Source organism: Ambystoma mexicanum, chromosome 7p (assembly GCF_040938575.1).
Source record: "Ambystoma mexicanum isolate Mex_15411 chromosome 7p, UKY_AmexF1_1, whole genome shotgun sequence".
NCBI classification, from domain to species: Eukaryota; Metazoa; Chordata; class Amphibia; order Caudata; family Ambystomatidae; genus Ambystoma; species Ambystoma mexicanum.
Genome location: NC_090939.1, coordinates 240,101,163 through 240,123,583, shown reverse-complemented (window position 1 = coordinate 240,123,583; position 22,421 = coordinate 240,101,163).

Sequence of the window (22,421 nt, the reverse complement as noted above, 5' to 3'; positions counted from 1 at the left end):
GAAAAGGAACACACCCACACACCACACCCCCTCCCACACCAAGATGATACCAATAGTGCCGGCAAGAGCACAACCACAATAACTACACCTACAACACCAGGCCCCCCCCATTGAGGAGACACAGGGGGAGAAGGAGGGAGAGACAGGCCCAGCATGCAGCACCAGTGCAGCCTCCGTCACCACCCCAGCATCCCCCATTCCCACGCAGCATGTCCGGTCCGTCAAGGAAACCCCTGAGCAGATACACCCCCCTACCAGCTTGACTGTGACACCATCACTACCATAATTGGGCCGAGGAATAACGAGATAAGCGAGCAGCATACAAATACACACTGCCATCCTGGCACAACTGAAGGTGTTGCCTGTGCCCCACACCCATGCCACAGGCACCTACCAGCACACAGTGGGGCCCATGCATGGCATGTCACAACCGTCCATTACACGGACACATAAACAAGTGGTGGTTCACCTCCCCAAGCACACAAGGGCCTACAAATCCCTAACATGGACTACCCAGGAGATATACAACACTAAAGTTGGCTCCCATGCATTGGCAGGCATGCCAAATGACATGGGTGCCCCTGACAGCACCCCCGTGTCATAGGTGGACCAGCATGGCATGCAGGTGACGGATAGCAACTGCAAGCAATACCACTCCCCCTACGTGCAGATGGAATGCAACACTACCAAGAACATCACATATGGGTGGGCCCGACATCAAGGAACAACTCATGACTCAATGAGCCAGCTGATCACCACGCTACCATGCTGCATGGGGCGACATGCAGGATGACGTGCCTGGCTGCCTGGTGAGTCGTCTGACTGTGTCATGCCAGTGCATTGGTGCCATGAGGTGGGTGCCTGCATGAACAAACTGGGTCGAAATGATGAAGCCAGTGCACAATGTTCACCCCACCAACCACCCTGCCACAGAACCAGTGCAACGGCACATCAGTACAGATTCCCACATCGAAGGAGTAAGGCACAAACAAAACACAACATTTCCAACATCTGACAAGGCCAAATCCCACAACACATGCACCACTCATTGGCGGCCACCACAACCGTAAGGGCATATAGGAAGACACACTGCATATGCACAATGTGGCTGCCCCCAGCATGGCACCACACCGTAGACTCATCCCTGGTAGTGGATTGAACTGAGGGCAGCAGGGATACCACACCACGTCACTGCTTTGGCACACCCATAGGAGTGTTGGAATTCACCATACTATGGATCAGAGCAGTATGAAGATTACGAGCCACTGACTACATCCAACACACCCAACTACGGATTCACACATTACACAGGACTACATGGATATAACATCAGGACTGCTGCATGCATCAACGAAGCATGTACCACGAGATGTCCGTGCCATTGTTCATGGACCATCTTGTAGACGCACCCCCCTACAGCATTTCATTGAACTGGACACATAATGTGGCCATGAATGGGCAAAATTCATCCATGGACATGTGCGTATGGCCATCAGTTACACGCTGCCATGTCGGCCAAGTTCAGTTCTCCACCGTGACAGTTCAAACACTTACCTCAATTGGCTAGACATGCATGTGTTGGTGGCTGTCCCTTGACACCATGGTACATGACCCCTGTCAGTAACCCACAGAACAGGCCCAGGAAGCACTTAAACACTGGCCATGCCCGTGCATGTGTGGAGATGAATCAGTCACCTGGCTTGCGTAAGGCACATATGAGTTGGCGAAGCTGGACTGGTGGGGGACCCTTCTACTTCTATGTGGTGTCCAAGATCCCCATTTCATGTGTAAAGCTGAACAAATAGTGCATCCCTTGGATTGCGTCTCTGTCCCCTGAAATGGGACTGCTAGCAGCACATGAAGATGGAGTGAAGGAGGAGGAGGAAGTGGCAAGATGGCATCATGCATGCGGTGCACTTGAGGGACATGTTGTGTGCCAAACAATGATTTTACATAATAAGCAGAACACAAGTCAGCAGAGGGTGGCATTACATGGGCACACAGGGCACTGGGTGTGTGTATACTTGTAGACCATGCACTGTCAGACGTCATAATACACATGCTCAATGAGGAATGTCCACAACGGTTAAACTTTGCAACACCAATAGTGTATTGAAAATAAAGGATGAGTGTGAACATTCCCTCCAGCCACCCCCCCAACTCCACAACAAACCCTCACCTCCCACCCCCCTCGCCCCCAACTCCACAACAAACCCTCACCCCCCAGCCCCCTCCCCCCCTACTCAACAACAGTAGTCCTATGTAGTACGTGAAGGCCACATGTGGCAGCATTGACTATTGATTCCTGCTTTGAATACATGACTATCTCTGTACATAGAGTGACCATGCCATCTCCAAAAGCCAAGAGAGTTCCCAGAGAAATTCCGGGGGACAGCAGGTGTGTGTAAACCAGGCCAAGCCAACCTTGTGCATGAAACGGTTTCAGGGCAAAATCCATAGGTGCATTGACATCTGGGAGAAAGTGAAGATGGTGGAAGCATAGTTTGCATTCGGGCTTTGTTGCATTAGACAATGGATCTATTTCCCTCGTCGTCTTACGAAGAATAGGCAAGACGATGCATGTCCTTTACTTAAGTAATTTCTCAAATCTGAGCACATCCTGAGATCACCATCTCAAAATATGCTGTAATTGCAACAAGAGTACTTTGTCGCCTGTGTGGGGAACAGAGGCGTTTCTAGAAGGGGGCTAATGGGGCTATAGCCCCGGGTCTTTTGTTTGTAGCCACGGATAGAATCTGAGGGGCTACAACCAAAAGGCTAGCTAGCCCCCAGTCCCGGCAGTCCCGACATTAGCAAAGCCCCAGGATCCTTTCCAGACCTATCAACACCCCTAGTGGGGAGGACTGTTTGGAATCTGTTCAACATCTATTGACTGTTTGTCCCGCGCTCAAAGCGTACACCTTCCGGCTCTAAGATGTGCAAGTATGGCAGCGGATTAATCCTCTGACTGTCTTTGGAATGTTTTCATGGGAGGCAACCATAAAGCTTGCATTTTGTACCTAACCAAATTTTGGAAATGTATTGCTATTATCCATGCAAGTCTATAGTAACAGGACAGGACAGATCCATGCATTTCGCTTGGATTGCTATGGGTGTAATAATGATGGTGTAATTTGTAATTATTTAAATGGGAATCAGACTGATACTAACACTGATATTGTGATTGTGTTGATTGGCCTGTTGTGTCAATTTTCTTTTATTTTTTTATTCAAGGCCAGCCGAATATGACGGCAGTTTATGAACATTTTAAGGGAACATTTGATGTGAAATTGTTCTATTTTAAAACGCTAAGAAAGTATTTAAAAAGGTGATTTTGTTAACTATATAATACTATAATACATTTTAAAAATAACTTTGAATTCTTCACAGTATGTGCTACTTAGGGTCTGCCAAAAAATGCATTAGGCTTAGACAGCAAAAAGATTTCCATTCATTGCGATATGCAGGAGTCGTTTAACTATGTCTGCTTGATGCAATTCTGTACACACACTATGTTGTATGCGCCCTCTCACATCCCATGCCCCTTTCTTCACAATGAGATTCAGCTTGATCTGTGCCTCTTTTTTCTAGCATAAGGGGGTGAGCGATTGATCTGTGTGTCTACAACTTCTTAAAAACGTATTTTTAACTTCTTTTCCACTTGCAGCAGTAGCTGCATGCTGCTCTCTCCCTGTCATGTTTTTACCCCAACAACTTGTTACATTTTTTATACACTGGGCCTCATCAGGTGTATACTCGTCTGGTGCCAAAGCTGCCGGTAAGATACCGGCAAGGTTGTTACCAGACTGGCATACTCCGAGTTCTGCAAGGTCTGACCGGAATGCGAGCGGGTGCAGAAAGGCACCCGCTCGCAGACCTTGACGGATGCACCGGCACTGTTGCACACAGTGCCGGGGCATCCATCCTCCCCATTCCCATTGAGTCCTATAGGACTCAATGGGAATGGGGAGTCATTTTTCCTGGTGCCTTGCTTTGGGAAATTACCGGGACTGGCGGGGCTATAATGCCCCAGTAATTCCCCATTGCCAGGCGCCAAAAATAAAACAACCCTGGCAGCAGCCGTGCTGGTTTTATCGGCACGGCTATCGCCATGGTCGTAATGAGGCACGCTATGTCTCAAGATAATAACAAACAGCAGCTGAAGCCCCCGCACCAGCTTTCTATGCTGCCCTGTGACCGCCAAGTTCGCCACTGTGGTGCTGTTGTCACGATAAGCCCAGCCAGCCTAGGAATGGAAGCAACAACAGCCCACCCAGGAACGTCCTCATATGTGTATGTCAGGAAGGGAGCTCATTTTGTCAGTTTGCACATTCCTGCCATGTTAAATTATTTCACTTCACTCCCATGATGTTGAGGCTGCATTCTGCTCTAGAGCCGGCCAACACCATGAATGAGTCAGGCAACAGCTGTGACTGACAGAAGTGCCAGCCAGTCACAGCGTCATGCAAACTGTTTGAGCGACGCTGTGACTGGCTGACACTTCAGCCAGTCAAAGCTGCCTGCAGCAGAAGTGCACAGCTTTTGTAATTTGTAACTTCCTCTGGCGACCCCTGGCAAGGGTCACCAGAGGAAGTTACAGACAGTCCCAGCTTGGCCAGCCCTAAAAAAAGGGTGATGCGGTGTGCAGCATTTTGGAATTATTTACTTACCTACCTTCGGCACAAGATTCTAAGCTTCTGATGCGACCGACGACGAGCACCATCTGACAAGAACGCACCCGACAAGAAGGAAAAGCCACACATCCTCGGGAAGTGAATGCTGCCACTGGCTTTGCTGTTGCTTGTTACAGTTTCGATAGGTCGCGGCAAAGGTCTCACTTCAGTGTGTTTGCCTCGACCAGCTGAAACTGCAACAGACACATCTGTTGCTCTCGCTTTCTTTATTTCTTTTTGCTCTCGCTTTCTTTATTTCTTTAATCTTTTTTCCCTTTGCTTTCTGCTCTGTTCTCTCAACTTTTTCTTTCATTTTCCACCCGTTGTGTGATGAGTTCTTGCATTACAGACTAAAGTCCTGAAAACGACAGAAAAGGCTTTTTATTTCCACAATATAAAGCTTTTCCTCTTGTGTTCATGTCTTTAGTGTCATATGCGTCAACGTGTCTGCTTCACTGGACATGCTGTGCCACCTACCATGTACTGTGCTTCTCCATCAACGCTGCTGCAATTACACTGTCTGAAAAGAGCAGCCTCTGGTACACCGGCTTCTATGCAAACATGCACATTAAATGGAAATATTCAAGTACGTGTCCTAAATTAGCTTAATCTTTATCTTTTGAACATTTCAAGTAAGCAAATTCATTGTCCCACTAGAAAGTGAAGTCCACCATGCATTATTGACAATGATGCATACATGGGTAGAAACAGATGGGTCGTATTTAGAGCCTGCTTGTAGTTTGCCACCAACAGCTGCCAGACGCTACTTTGGTCTCCCCAGGCCAATTGGCATTATACAAACATATATATGTGACATTAATCCTATATGCCTGGGAATGCTAATAAGGAGTGATTAGGACATACTACATCTAGATGACCTTTAAAGTATGAGGGATCATAAGGGCACAAAGGTATACTTTCCACCTCATATTTGGAGTGATTTGTGGCACTGGCTCCTCTGTCCCTAGAGGTTGCTCCTGCTTACTGGGTGTTGCCTGATACCGGGAGCTGCTTCTAGCCATTGTCCTGCGTGAAAAGCAAGCTGGCTGGCAAAAGGGAGACGAACAGCCGAGGAAAGGCACTGTGAGAAACCTCATAAAAAGAAGAACTTCCTTGAAGATTATTATGTGGGGTTCTGGGAAATTGACAATTAATTGCTTACAAATTTGAATGCACCTGCTAAGGTACCTCAACACCTACCCTTTCATCAACGGCCCCAGTTAAGGGTTCAATAAATACATACTGACGTTGAGCTTTGATCTGTTATACTTTAAGGCATGTAGCAAGCAGTTTGTGTTACAATATGTACTTAGTGATGTAGGCCAGACCTGTTTCACATTTTTGTTGTTGGGCCACCCCCAGCAAGTCTTAGGCCACGCCCATCATGCAAGCACCAACCCCAATTGAGGGCTCTCCTCAATTTCTTACCCCACTTGAAGCACTGGGCGTTAGTCCATTCCTCCTCCCCACCCAACTTAATAGTTGTTCAATTAGATTCATAGAGTCACTGGTCACAGAGTAGTACTAGTTGGCTCTTCTCTGCTTATTTTAAGATTAGAGAAATGGAGCGAGTGATTATCACTTCAAAGTTGGAAGTTTTGATGGTCTTCAATTTGTTTGTTAATGACATTTTCTGACTTTCTTGTTTCTTCCTGGCCCCTGATTAGTGTTTCTTCAGAGTATAGTGGGAGAAAGAGGGGAGAAGGGCACTGGGCAGACCCGCAGCAACATCACAACTCACAAGAACAATAAAATCCAAGCTGCAATTGCAATTTGCAAAGAGAATAAACCCCTAAAAGTGAGAGTGTCTTTGCATTATGAACCTCTAGGGCGGGCCGGCGGCCTGGTAAGAGATGCGAAGCAAAGCAGCCAGCAGCACCATCAAAAAACCTCTGGGGTTGTGGTGGTGGTAGTCGGACCCTGAACACCACACTCAGAAGTTATCTGCTTCAAGAAGGGAGCCTGGCTGGCTGGAGGGACTGCTACGCTGTCCGCCATTCCCCCAAACTGTTGAAGTGTAGGAAGGTTTTCACTTCATATAACATAACCCAATTGCATACTTTCCAAATGCAGGCCGTTGTCAAGGAGATGACTAGGTTATTTCAAGTCTTTCTTCAGCACAAACGAGTCATTGCAATACTGGACTCTGCTGCTTGTATCTGTCTTTCCGGTATTGCAACTCGCTTGACCTAAAATAACTCACCTTTGTCGCTAAGGGGCTCTGGTCGGAAAGCATATGACTTCCTTCCTACACAGCACAGGAAGAAATGAGGACAAACGAGTGTAAATCATAAAATAAGACTCAACAGCTTGACGGTGGGTTACTCCACAAGCACACTCACATCATGTGTTGTTCATGTAGCAACATCACACTTTGGGGGTAATTCATGGAATCAAGCGCAGAAGTGGCAACACACGGCTGGCCCACAGAGGAAGCGTGCGCCAGCTTGCACCACCCGCGTGCGCCAAAACCCATTTTAACGCACCGTGTATTCATGGATTTAAACATCCATAACCAGCTGTGGCGCCGCGTGGCGCAGCAACCCTGCAGCAGCACCAGTTACGCCCCCAACCCCGCCCTGTGCGCCATAAACATCGCACAAATTCCCTACATGGTGAAACGGCCAGTGGACCAGCATACAGCCCTCCAAGCACGAAAACGTGGTAAAAACGCCACTCAGCCGTCACGCGACAACCCAATCGCGTGTAAAACTCCCCACGCACCCCTCAGAATACGTATTCCCCGCTCACGGCAGTGAAATTGTGTGTAAAACTCCCTGCGCACCCCTCGGAATAAGCGTACCCCGCTGGCGATAGCAGAATCACGTGTGAACTCCTGTACCCCACTCGCACCAGGCCAATAGCGTGTAAACTCCTCGCACACCCTTCGGAATACGCGTACCCCGCTCGCGCCAGCCCAATCGCGTGTAAACTCCTGTACCCCGCTCGCGCCAGCCCAATCGCGTGTAAAGAGTGGACGGGCTGCCTGCAAGGCATCGTCAGGGTGGATGGGCTGCCTGCGGGGCATGGAGAGGGTGGATGGTCTGCCTGCGGGTCATGGCGAGGGTGGATGGTCTGCCTGCTGGGCATGTCAGGGATGATGGGCTGCCTGCGGGGCATGGGCAGGATGGATGGTCTGCCTGCTGGGCATGTCCAGGGGTGATGGGCTGCCTGCGGGGCATGGGTAGGGTGGATGGGCTGCCTGCGGGGCATGAGCAGGGTGGATGGGCTGCCTGCAGTCCATGGGCAGCGTGGATTGGGCTGCCTGCAGGGTATGGGGAGGGCGGATGGGCTTGCTGCAGGGCATGGTCAGGGTGGATGGCTGCCTGCAGGGCATCGTCAGGGTGGATGGGCTGCCTGCGGGGCATGGGGATGGTGCATGGTCTGCCTGCGGGTCATGGGGAGGGTGGATGGTCTGCCTGCTGGGCATGTCCAGGGGTGATGGGCTGCCTGCGGGGCATGGGCATAGTGGATGGGCTGCCTGAAGGGCAGGGGGATGGGCTGCCTGTAGGGCATGGGGAGGGTGGATGGGCTGGCTGTGGGGCATGGCCAGGATGGATGGGCCGCCTGCTGGGCATGTCCAGGAGTGATGGGCTGCCTGCGTGGCATGGGGAGGGTGGAGGGTCTGCCTGCGGGGCATGGGGAGGGTGGATGGGCTGCCTGCAGGGCATGGGGATGGTGCATGGTCTGCCTGTGGGTCATGGGGAGGGTGGATGGTCTGCCTGTTGGTTATGTCCAGGGGTGATGGGCTGCCTGCGGGGCATGGGCATAGTGGATGGGCTGCCTGAAGGGCAGGGGGATGGGCTGCCTGTAGGGCATGGAGAGGGTGGATGGGCTGGCTGTGGGGCATGGTCAGGATGGATGGGCCGCCTGCTGGGCATGTCCAGGAGTGATGGGCTGCCTGCGTGGCATGGGGAGGGTGGATGGTCTGCCTGCGGGGCATGGGGAGGGTGGATGGGCTGCCTGCGGGGCATGTCCAGGGGTGATGGGATGCCTGCGGGGCATGGCCAGGATGGATGGGCTGCCTGCAGGGCATGTCCAGGGTTGATGGGCTGCCTGCGGGTCATGGGCAGGGTGGATGGGCTGCCTGCAGGGCAAGGGGAGGATGGATGGGTTGGCTGCAGGGCATGGTCTGGGTGGATGGGCTGCCTGCTGGGCTGCCTGCTGGGCATGTCCAGGGGTGATGGGCTGCCTGCGGTGCATGGGGAGGGTAGATGGGCTGCCTGTAGGGCATGTGCAGGGGTGATGGGCTGCCTGCGGGGCATGGCCAGGGTGGATGGGCTGCCTGCGGGTCATAGCCAGCGTTTATGGGCTGCCTGTGGGGCATGTCCAGGAGTTATGGGCTGCCTGCTGGGCTTGGGCAGGGTGGATGGGCTGCCTGCAGGGCATGGGCAGGGTGGATGGGCTGCCTGCAGGGCATGAAGAGGGTGAATGGGCTGCCTGCGGGGCATGTCCAGGGGTGATGGGCTGCCTGCGGGGCATGGGGAGGGTGGATGGGCTGCCTGCGGGGCATATCCAGGAGTGATGGGCTGCCTGGGGGGCATGTCCAGGGGTGATGGGCTGGCTGCGGGTCATGGACAGGGGTGTAGGGTGGTCCCCTGTGATGAGGGCTGCCTGTGGGTCATGGACAGGGGTGTAGGGTGGACCCCTGTGGTGTGGGCTGGCTGCAGGGGTGCATGTGGTTCCTCACCACACTGCTGCGTGAATATGGGGGTACGCGAGTGAGCTTTCCACCCGACTTCACTGGCGCGAGCAGGGTACATGTATTCCGGGGTACGCAAGTGCGCTTTAAATGTGATTTCGCTGGCGGGAGGGGGTACGTGTATTCCGGGGTACGCGTGTGAAAATTTCGCTGACGTGAGCAGGGTACGTGTATTCCGGGCTACGTGAGTGAGAATTACACACGATTTCGCTGGCGCGAGCAGGGTACGTGTATTCCAGGGTACGCGAGTGCGCTTTACACGCGATTTCGCTGGCACGAGCAGGGTACGTGTATTCCGGACTACGCGAGTGAGAATCACACACGATTCGGCTGGCGCGAGTAGGGTATGTGTATTCTGGGGTACGCAAGTGCGCTTTACACGTGATTTCGCTGGCAGGAGCGGGGTATGTGTACTCCGGGGTACGCAAGTGAGAATTACACGCAATTTGACAGTGTGTGCCCTCCTGGGTGTGCCCTCCCCATGCCCCACAGGCAGCCCACACCACAGGCCCCCCTACATCCCTGGTCATCCCCCGCAGGCAGCCCATCCACCCTGACCATGCCTGTAGGCAGGCCACACCACAGGGGACCACCATCCACCCCTGAGCATGCCCTGCAGGCAGCCCACACCACAGGGCCCCCCAACACCCCTGACCATGGCCTGCAGCCAGCCCATCATCCCTGGAGAGGCCCAGCAGGCAGCACAACCACCCTCCCCATGCCGTGCAGGCAGCCCACACCACAGGGGACCACCCTACACCCCTGGTCATGCCCCACAGGCAGCCCACACCACAGGGGGGAACCCTGCAACCCCTGACCATGCCCTGCAGGCAGCCCACATGGCACCATGCACTTGTGAGCCCCAACACAAGTCCCCCCCACCAGTGAGGGGCACCTGCCAGCAGGCTCCGACACATGTCCCTCCACCCCACCCCCACTGACAGCAACCTGCCAGCAGGCCCCGACTCATGTCCCCGCCACCAGTGACGGGCACCTGCCAGCAGGCCCCAACACATGTCCCTCTACCCCACACCCATTGACGGCAACCTGCCAGCAGGCCCCGACTCATGTCCCCACCACCAGTGATGGGCACCTGCCAGCAGGCCCCGACACATGTCCCTCCACCCCACCCCCATTGACGGCAACCTGCCAGCAGGCCCCGACACATGTTCCTCCTGCCCAACCCCATTGACTGCAACCTGCCAGCAGGCCCCGACTCATGTCCCTCCACCCTGACTCATGTCCCCCGCACCAGTGACGGACACCTGACAGCAGGCCCCGATACATGTCTCTCCACCCCACCCCCATTGACGGCAACCTGCCAGCAGGCCCCGACACATGTCCCTCCACCCCATCCCCATTGACGGCAACCTGCCAGTAGCCCCCGACTCATGTCCCTCCACCCCGACTCATGTCCCCCCCACCAGTGATGGGCACCTGACAGCAGGCCCCGACACATGTCCCTCCACCCCACCCCCATTGATTGCAACCTGCCAGCAGGCCCCGACACATGTCCCTCCACCCCCTTCAATTGACGGCAACCTGACAGCAGGCCCCGACACATGTCCCTCCATCCCAACCCCACTGACGGCAACCTGCCAGCAGGCCCCGACTCATGTCCCTACCACCAGTGATGGGCACCTGCCAGCAGGCCCCGACACATGTCCCTCCACCCCACCCCCATTGACGGCAACCTGACAGCAGGCCCCGACACATGTCCCTCCACCCCACCCCCATTGACGGCAACTTGCCAGCAGGCCCCGACACATGTCCCTCCACCCCACCCCCATTGACGGCAACCTGCCAGCAGGCCCCGACACATGTCCCTCCACCCCACCCCCATTGACAGCAACCTGCCAGCAGGCCCCGACACATGTCCCTCCACCCCAACCCCATTGACAGGCACCTGCCAGCAGGCCCTGACTCATGTCCCTCCCACCTCCACCCCATTGACGGGTACCTGCCAGCAGGCCCTGACTCATGCCCCCCCCCACGCCCACCCCATTGACGGGCACCTGCCAGCAGGCCCCAACTCATGTCCCCCGAACCCCCACCCCATTGACTGGCACCTGCCAGCAGGGCCCGACTAATGTCCGCCCAAACACCACATCATAACTATACAGACCCATGGCCCTAATGCCAACCCAAATCCCACACACCCACCCGCCAGCACAAACACCCAACGATCCACTGCACCCACTCCCTAGTAAATTACCGATTCCATGATAGTCTGAAAAGAACCAGCATGCCCATCAACAAATGTTCTACAGAGCCACACAGTGACAACACATGACTTAGCCAATGCTCATGGAGTCATAGACAAAATAAATCAGAGTACACCACACCAATAATGTTGAATTATTAAATGTATTAAAAAGTAAAACAAATGACAAAATGAAAACCACACATGCAAATGAAGAAATAAATAGTGCAATAAGAAAAAGAAAGTCAAATCCAAGGAAAAAAAAGGAATCCAAAACATGATAAAATTTAAGTGGTCCATACCCAAAGTCCATAGAAAAAAAATCATAAATTGAAAAGCATAAAAAACATTAATCCATGTGAACAAAAAAGAAAGTATGTACATGTCTGGAAAAATTTTAAACGAAAAGGGTCCATTATCGCAAGACAAAAGGAAACCTACCTAAAACCCTATCTAAAATACAACTATAAACAAAAAGGTGAGCAAAGTCTGTGGACTCCAAATCATGATAAAAAGCAAATGAAACCTAAACCTAAATAACTATATACAAAGGCGGCGGGCTAGTCCGACGGCTCACTTATTGATGTCCCGGGCCAGGGCATCATTGAACTCCATTTCAATGTTCCGGAGGCGGGCCTGTTCCCTGGCCTCAAGGTCTTGCAGGGATGCAGCCATGGACTCCTCCAAATCCCTGCGAGTTGCCTCGAGGCACTCAGCCCGCCTCAAAGCCCAGTGCATGGAGTTCTCCGCCCTGACCATTGTGAGCCATGCCCTTTCCGCCCGCCGCTGCTCCGCATCTATTCGCTGGCCCAACCGCTGCCACACTGAAGACCCTCCCAATCCTGGGCCCTCCTGTCCGCTGACCGATGCCTGCTCCGATGATGTAGAGGGCCCCGAGGCCTCATGCCTCCTACGCCGAGCCTGCCGCCGCCTTTCTGCTGCCTGCCGCCGCCACCACGACTGCCTCTGGGTAGATGGCAACACCCGGGGCCGTTGTGCAGGTGCCCTGCTTGTATGTGCTTGCACATCGTCCGTTGCCAGGGGTCCAGTTGCTGGGGTGACCACCTGTGCTGTAGCTCTGACTCCCGACTGTGGCAGGGATGGGATCTCCACCGTAACAGTTCAAACACTTACCTCAATTGGCTAGACATGCAGGTGTTGGTGGCTGTCCCTTGACACCATGGTACATGACCCCTGTCAGTAACCCAAAGAACAGGCCCAGGAAGCACTTAAACACTGGCCATGCCCGTGCATGTGTGGAGATGAATCAGTCACCTGGCTTGCGTAAGGCACATATGAGTTGGCGAAGCTGGACTGGTGGGGGACCCTTCTACTTCTATGTGGTGTCCAAGATCCCCATTTCATGTGTAAAGCTGAACAAATAGTGCATCCCTTGGATTGCGTCTCTGTCCCCTGACATGGGACTGCTAGCAGCACATGAAGATGGAGTGAAGGAGGAGGAGGAAGTGGCAAGATGGCATCATGCATGCGGTGCACTTGAGGGACATGTCGTGTGCCAAACAATGATTTTACATAATAAGCAGAACACAAGTCAGCAGAGGGTGGCATTACATGGCACACAGGGCACTGGGTGTGTGTATACTTGTAGACCATGCACTGTCAGACGTCATTATACACATGCTCAATGAGGAATGTCCACAACGGTTAAACTTTGCAACACCAATAGTGTATTGAAAATAAAGGATGAGTGTGAACATTCCCTCCAGCCACCCCCCCCCAACTCCACAACAAACCCTCACCTCCCACCCCCCTCGGCCCCAACTCCACAATAAACCCTCACCCCCCGCCCCCCTGCCCCCCAACTCCACAACAAACCCTCCCCCCAGCCCCCTCCCCCCCAACTCAACAACAGTAGTCCCATGTAGTACGTGAAGGCCACATGTGGCAGCATTGACTATTGATTCCTGCTTTGAATACATGACTGTCTCTGTACATAGAGTGACAATGCCATCTCCAAAAGCCAAGAGAGTTCCCAGAGAAATTCCGGGGGACAGCAGGTGTGTGTAAACCAGGCCAAGCCAACCTTGTGCATGAAACGGTTTCAGGGCAAAATCCATAGGTGCATTGACATCTGGGAGAAAGTGAAGGTGGTGGAAGCATAGTTTGCATTCGGGCTTTGTTGCATTAGACAATGGATCTATTTCCCTCGTCGTCTTACGAAGAATAGGCAAGACGATGCATGTCCTTTACTTAAGTACTTTCTCAAATCTAAGCACATCCTGAGATCACCATCTCAAAATATGCTGTAATTGCAACAAGAGTACTTTGTCGCCTGTGTGGGGAACAGAGGCGTTTCTAGAGGGGGGCTAATGGGGCTATAGCCCCGGGTCTTTTGTTTGTAGCCACGGATAGAATCTGAGGGGCTACAACCAAAAGGCTAGCTAGCCCCCAGTCCCGGCAGTCCCGACATTAGCAAAGCCCCAGGATCTTTTCCAGACCTATCAACACCCCTAGTGGGGAGGACTGTTTGGAATCTGTTCAACATCTATTGACTGTTTGTCCCGCGCTACAAAGCGTACACCTTCCGGCTCTAAGATGTGCAAGTATGGCAGCGGATTAATCCTCTGACTGTCTTTGGAATGTTTTCATGGGAGGCAACCATAAAGCTTGCATTTTGTACCTAACCAAATTTTGGAAATGTATTGCTATTATCCATGCAAGTCTATAGTAACAGGACAGGACAGATCCATGCATTTCGCTTGGATTGCTATGGGTGTAATAATGATGGTGTAATTTGTAATTATTTAAATGGGAATCAGACTGATACTAACACTGATATTGTGATTGTGTTGATTGGCCTGTTGTGTGAATTTTCTTTTATTTTTTTATTCAAGCCCAGCCGAATATGACGGCAGTTTATGAACATTTTAAGGGAACATTTGATGTGAAATTGTTCTATTTTAAAACGCTAAGAAAGTATTTAAAAAGGTGATTTTGTTAACTATATAATACTATAATACATTTTAAAAATAACTTTGAATTCTTTACAGTATGTGCTACTTAGGGTTTGCCAAAAAATGCATTAGGCTTAGACAGCAAAAAGATTTCCATTCATTGCGATATGCAGGAGTCGTTTAACTATGTCTGCTTGATGCAATTCTGTACACACACTATGTTGTATGCGCCCTCTCACATCCCATGCCCCTTTCTTCACAATGAGATTCAGCTTGATCTGTGCCTCTTTTTTCTAGCATAAGGGGGTGGGCGATTGATCTGTGTGTCTACAAGTTCTTAAAAACGTATTTTTAACTTCTTTTCCACTTGCAGCAGTGGCTGCATGCTGCTCTCTCCCTGTCATGTTTTTACTCCAACAACTTGTTACATTTTTTATACACTGGGCCTCATTAGGTGTATACTCGTCTGGTGCCAAAGCTGCCGGTAAGATACCGGCAAGGTTGTTACCAGACTGGCATACTCCGAGTTCTGCAAGGTCTGACCGGAATGCGAGCGGGTGCAGAAAGGCACCCGCTCGCAGACCTTGACGGATGCACCGGCACTGTTGCACACAGTGCCGGGGCATCCATCCTCCCCATTCCCATTGAGTCCTATAGGACTCAATGGGAATGGGGAGTCATTTTTCCTGGTGCCTTGCTTTGGGAAATTACCGGGACTGGCAGGGCTATAATGCCCCAGTAATTCCCCATTGCCAGGCGCCAAAAATAAAACAACCCTGGCAGCAGCCGTGCTGGTTTTATAGGCACGGCTACCGCCATGGTCGTAATGAGGCACGCTATGTCTCAAGATAATAACAAACAGCAGCTGAAGCCCCCGCACCAGCTTTCTATGCTGCCCTGTGACCGCCAAGTTCGCCACTGTGGTGCTGTTGTCACGATAAGCCCAGCCAGCCTAGGAATGGAAGCAACAACAGCCCACCCAGGAACGTCCTCATATGTGTATGTCAGGAAGGGAGCTCATTTTGTCAGTTTGCACATTCCTGCCATGTTAAATTATTTCACTTCACTCCTATGATGTTGAGGCTGCATTCTGCTCTACGAGCCGGCCAACACCATGAATGAGTCAGGCAACAGCTGTGACTGACAGAAGTGCCAGCCAGTCACAGCGTCATGCAAACTGTTTGAGCAACGCTGTGACTGGCTGACACTTCTGCCAGTCGAAGCTGCCTGCAGCAGAAGTGCACAGCTTTTGTAATTTGTAACTTCCTCTGGCGACCCCTGGCAAGGGTCACCAGAGGAAGTTATAGACAGTCCCAGCCTGGTCAGCCCTAAAAAAAGGGTGATGCGGTGTGCAGCATTTTGGAATTATTTACTTACCTACCTTCGGCACAAGATTCTAAGCTTCTGATGCGACCGACGACGAGCACCATCTGACAAGAACGCACCCGACAAGAAGGAAAAGCTACACATCCTCGGGAAGTGACTGCTGCCACTGGCTTTGCTGTTGCTTGTTGCAGTTTCGATAGGTCGCGGCAAAGGTCTCACTTCAGTGTGTTTGCCTCGACCAGCTGAAACTGCAACAGACACATCTGTTGCTCTCGCTTTCTTTATTTCTTTTTGCTCTCGCTTTCTTTATTTCTTTAATCTTTTTTCCCTTTGCTTTCTGCTCTGTTCTCTCAACTTTTTGTTTCATTTTCCACCCGTTGTGTGATGAGTTCTTGCATTACAGACTAAAGTCCTGAAAACGACAGAAAAGGCTTTTTATTTCCACAATATAAAGCTTTTCCTCTGGTGTTCATGTCTTTAGTGTCATATGCGTCAACGTGTCTGCTTCACTGGACATGCTGTGCCACCTACCATGTACTGTGCTTCTCCATCAACGCTGCTGCAATTACACTGTCTGAAAAGAGCAGCCTCCGGTACACCGGCTTCTATGCAAACATGCACATTAAATGGAAATATTCAAGTACGTGTCCTAAATTAGCTTAATCTTTATCTTTTGAACATTTCAAGTAAGCAAATTCATTGTCCCACTAGAAAGTGAAGACCACCATGCATTATTGACAATAATGCATACATGGGTAGAAACAGATGGGTCGTATTTAGAGCCTGCTTGTAGTTTGCCACCAACAGCTGCCAGACGCTACTTTGGTCTCCCCAGGCCAATTGGCATTATACAAACATATATATGTGACATTAATCCTATATGCCTGGGAATGCTAATAAGGAGTGATTAGGACATACTACATCTAGATGACCTTTAAAGCATGAGGGATCATAAGGGCACAAAGGTATACTTTCCACCTCATATTTGGAGTGATTTGTGGCACTGGCTCCTCTGTCCCTAGAGGTTGCTCCTGCTTACTGGGTGTTGCCTGATACCCGGGAGCTGCTTCTAGCCATTGTCCTGCGTGAAAAGCAAGCTGGCTGGCAACAGGGAGACGAACAGCCGAGGAAAGGCACTGTGAGAAACCTCATAAAAAGAAGAACTTCCTTGAAGATTATTATGTGGGGTTCTGGGAAATTGTCAATTAATTGCTTACAAATTTGAATGCACCTGCTAAGGTACCTCAACACCTACCCTTTCATCAACGGCCCCAGTTAAGGGTTCAATAAATACATACTGACGTTGAGCTTTGATCTGTTATACTTTAAGGCATGTAGCAAGCAGTTTGTGTTACAATATGTACTTAGTGATGTAGGCCAGACCTGTTTCACATTTTTGTTGTTGGGCCACCCCCAGCAAGTCTTAGGCCACGCCCATCATGCACGCACCTACCCCAATTGAGGGCTCTCCTCAATTTCTTACCCCACTTGAAGCACTGGGCGTTAGTCCATTCCTCCTCCCCACCCAACTTAATAGTTGTTCAATTAGATTCATAGAGTCACTGGTCACAGAGTAGTACTAGTTGGCTCTTCTCTGCTTATTTTAAGATTAGAGAAATGGAGCGAGTGATTATCACTTCAAAGTTGGAAGTTTTGATGGTCTTCCATTTGTTTGTTAATGACATTTTCTGACTTTCTTGTTTCTTCCTGGCCCCTGATTAGTGTTTCTTCAGAGTATAGTGGGAGAAAGAGGGGAGAAGGGCACTGGGCAGACCCGCAGCAACATCACAACTCACAAGAACAATAAAATCCAAGCTGCAATTGCAATTTGCAAAGAGAATAAACCCCTAAAAGTGAGAGTGTCTTTGCATTATGAACCTCTAGGGCGGGCCGGCTGCCTGGTAAGAGATGCGAAGCAAAGCAGCCAGCAGCACCATCAAAAAACCTCTGGGGTTGTGGTGGTGGCAGTCGGACCCTGAACACCTCACTCAGAAGTTATCTGCTTCAAGAAGGGAGCCTGGCTGGCTGGAGGGACTGCTACGCTGTCCGCCATTCCCCCAAACTGTTGAAGTGTAGGAAGGTTTTCACTTCATATAACATAACCCAATTGCATACTTTCCAAATGCAGGCCGTTGTCAAGGAGATGACTAGGTTATTTCAAGTCTTTCTTCAGCACAAACGAGTCATTGCAATACTGGACTCTGCTGCTTGTATCTGTCTTTCCGGTATTGCAACTCGCTTGACCTAAAATAACTCACCTTTGTCGCTAAGGGGCTCTGGTCGGAAAGCATATGACTTCCTTCCTACACAGCACAGGAAGAAATGAGGACAAACGAGTGTAAATCATAAAATAAGACTCAACAGCTTGACGGTGGGTTACTCCACAAGCACACTCACATCATGTGTTGTTCATGTAGCAACATCACACTTTGGGGGTAATTCATGGAATCAAGCGCAGAAGTGGCACACACGGCTGGCCCACAGAGGAAGCGTGCGCCAGCTTGCACCACCCGCGTGCGCCAAAACCCATTTTGACGCACCGCATATTCATGGATTTAAACATCCATAACCAGCTGTGGCGCCGCGTGGCGCAGCGACCCTGCAGCAGCACCAGTTACGCCCCCAACCCCGCCCTGTGCGCCATAAACATCGCACAAATTCCCTGCATGGTGAAACGGCCAGTGGACCAGCATACAGCCCCCCAACCACGAAAACGTGGTAAAAACGCCACTCAGCCGTCACGCGACAACCCAATCGCGTGTAAAACTGCCCACGCACCCCTCAGAATACGTATTCCCCGCTCACGGCAGTGAAATTGTGTGTAAAACTCCCTGCGCACCCCTCGGAATAAGCGTACCCCGCTGGCGATAGCAGAATCGAGTGTAAACTCCTGTACCCCACTCGCACCAGGCCAATAGCGTGTAAACTCCCCGCACACCCCTCGGAATACGCGTACCCCGCTCGCGCCAGCCCAATCGCGTGTAAACTCCTGTACCCCGCTCGCGCCAGCCCAATCGCGTGTAAAGAGTGGACGGGCTGCCTGCAAGGCATCGTCAGGGTGGATGGGCTGCCTGCGGGGCATGGAGAGGGTGGATGGTCTGCCTGCGGGTCATGGAGAGGGTGGATGGTCTGCCTGCTGGGCATGTCCAGGGATGAAGGGCTGCCTGCGGGGCATGGGCAGGATGGATGGTCTGCCTGCTGGGCATGTCCAGGGGTGATGGGCTGCCTGCGGGGCATGGGTAGGGTGGATGGGCTGCCTGCGGGGCATGAGCAGGGAGGATGAGCTGCCTGCAGTCCATGGGCAGCGTGGATTGGGCTGCCTGCAGGGTATGGGGAGGGCGGATGGGCTTGCTGCAGGGCATGGTCAGGGTGGATGGTTGCCTGCAGGGCATCGTCAGGGTGGATGGGCTGCCTGCGGGGCATGGAGATGGTGCAGGTCTGCCTGCGGGTCATGAGGAGGGTGGATGGTCTGCCTGCTGGGCATGTCCAGGGGTGATGGGCTGCCTGCGGGGCATGGGCATAGTGGATGGGCTGCCTGAAGGGCAGGGGGATGGGCTGCCTGTAGGGCATGGGGAGGGTGGATGGGCTGGCTGTGGGGCATGGTCAGGATGGATGGGCCGCGTGCTGGGCATGTCCAGGAGTGATGGGCTGCCTGCGTGGCATGGGGAGGGTGGAGGGTCTGCCTGCGGGGCATGGGGAGGGTGGATGGGCTGCCTGCGGGGCATGGGGATGGTGCATGGTCTGCCTGTGGGTCATGGGGAGGGTGGATGGTCTGCCTGTTGGTTATGTCCAGGGGTGATGGGCTGCCTGCGGGGCATGGGCATAGTGGATGGGATGCCTGAAGGGCAGGGGGATGGCTGCCTGTAGGGCATGGGGAGGGTGGATGGGCTGGCTGTGGGGCATGGTCAGGATGGATGGGCCGCCTGCTGGGCATGTCCAGGAGTGATGGGCTGCCTGCGTGGCATGGGGAGGGTGGATGGTCTGCCTGCGGAGCATGGGGAGGGTGGATGGGCTGCCTGCGGGGCATGTCCAGGGGTGATGGGATGCCTGCGGGGCATGGCCAGGATGGATGGGCTGCCTGCAGGGCATGTCCAGGGGTGATGGGCTGCCTGCGGGTCATGGGCAGGGTGGATGGGCTGCCTGCAGGGCAAGGGGAGGATGGATGGGCTGGCTGCAGGGCATGGTCTGGGTGGATGGGCTGCCTGCTGGGCTGCCTGCTGGGCATGTCCAGGGGTGATGGGCTGCCTGCGGTGCATGGGGAGGGTAGATGGGCTGCCTGTAGGGCATGTGCAGGGGTGATGGGCTGCCTGCGGGGCATGGCCAGGGTGGATGGGCTGCCTGCGGGTCATAGCCAGCGTGGATGGGCTGCCTGTGGGTCATGTCCAGGGGTTATGGGTTGCCTGCTGGGCTTGGGCAGGGTGGATGGGCTGCCTGCAGGGCATGGGCAGGGTGGATGGGCTGCCTGCAGGGCATGAAGAGGGTGAATGGGCTGCCTGCGGGGCATGTCCAGGGGTGATGGGCTGCCTGCGGGGCATGGGGAGAGTGGATGGGCTGCCTGCGGGGCATATCCAGGAGTGATGGGCTGCCTGGGGGGCATGTCCAGGGGTGATGGGCTGGCTGCGGATCATGGACAGGGGTGTAGGGTGGTCCCCTGTGGTGAGGGCTACCTGTGGGTCATGGACAGGGGTGTAGGGTGGACCCCTGTGGTGTGGGCTGGCTGCAGGGGTGCATGTGGTTCCTCACCACACTGCTGCGTGAATATGGGGGTACGCGAGTAAGCTTTCCACCCGACTTCACTGGCGCGAGCAGGGTACGTGTATTCCGGGGTACGCAAGTGCGCTTTAAATGTGATTTCGCTGGCAGGAGGGGGTACGTGTATTCCGGGGTACGCGTGTGAAAATTTCGCTGACGCGAGCAGGGTACGTGTATTCCGGGCTACGCGAGTGAGAATTACACACGATTTCGCTGGCGCAAGCAGGGTACGTGTATTCCAGGGTACGCGAGTGCGCTTTACACGCGATTTCGCTGGCACGAGCAGGGTACGTGTATTCCGGGCTACGCGAGTGAGAATCACACACGATTCGGCTGGCGCGAGTAGGGTATGTGTATTCCGGGGTACGCAAGTGCGCTTTACACGTGATTTCGCTGGCAGGAGCGGGGTATGTGTACTCCGGGGTACGCAAGTGAGAATTACACGCAATTTGACAGTGTGTGCCCTCCTGGGTGTGCCCTCCCCATGCCCCACAGGCAGCCCACACCACAGGCCCCCCTACATCCCTGGTCATCCCCCGCAGGCAGCCCATCCACCCTGACCATGCCTGTAGGCAGGCCACACCACAGGGGACCACCATCCACCCCTGGGCATACCCTGAAGGCAGCCCACACCACAGGGCCCCCCAACACCCCTGACCATGGCCTGCAGCCAGCCCATCACCCCTGGAGAGGCCCAGCAGGCAGCACAACCACCCTCCCCATGCCTTGCAGGCAGCCCACACCACAGGGGACCGCCCTACACCCCTGGTCATGCCCCACAGGCAGCCCACACCACAGGGGGGAACCCTGCAACCCCTGACCATGCCCTGCAGGCAGCCCACATGGCACCATGCACTTGTGAGCCCCAACACAAGTCCCCCCCACCAGTGAGGGGCACCTGCCAGCAGGCCCCAACACATGTCCCTCCACCCCCCACCCATTGAGGGAAACCTGCCAGCAGGCCCCGACTCATGTCCCCACCACCAGTGATGGGCACCTGCCAGCAGGCCCCGACACATGTCCCTCCACCCCACCCCCATTGACGGCAACCTGCCAGCAGGCCCCAACACATGTTCCTCCTGCCCAACCCCATTGACTGCAACCTGCCAGCAGGCCCCGACTCATGTCCCTCCACCCCGACTCATGTCCCCCGCACCAGTGACGGACACCTGACAGCAGGCCCCGATACATGTCTCTCCACCCCACCCCCATTGACGGCAACCTGCCAGCAGGCCCCGACACATGTCCCTCCACCCCAACCCCATTGACGGCAACCTACCAGTAGGCCCCGACTCATGTCCCTCCACCCCGACTCATTTCCCCCCCACCAGTGATGGGCACCTGACAGCAGGCCCCGACACATGTCCCTCCACCCCACCCCCATTGACTGCAACCTGCCAGCAGGCCCCGACACATGTCCCTCCACCCCCCCCAATTGACGGCAACCTGACAGCAGGCCCCGACACATGTCCCTCCACCCCAACCCCACTGACGGCAACCTGCCAGCAGGCCCCGACTCATGTCCCTACCACCAGTGATGGGCACCTGCCAGCAGGCCCCGACACATGTCCCTCCACCCCACCCCCATTGACGGCAACCTGACAGCAGGCCCCGACACATGTCCCTCCACCCCAGCCCCATTGACAGCAACCTGCCAGCAGGCCCCGACACATGTCCCTCCACCCCACCCCCATTGACGGCAACCTGCCAGCAGGCCCGACACATGTCCCTCGACCCCACCCCCATTGACAGCAACCTGCCAGCAGGCCCCGACACATGTCCCTCCACCCAACCCCATTGACAGGCACCTACCAGCAGGCCCTGACTCATGCCCCCCCCACGCCCACCCC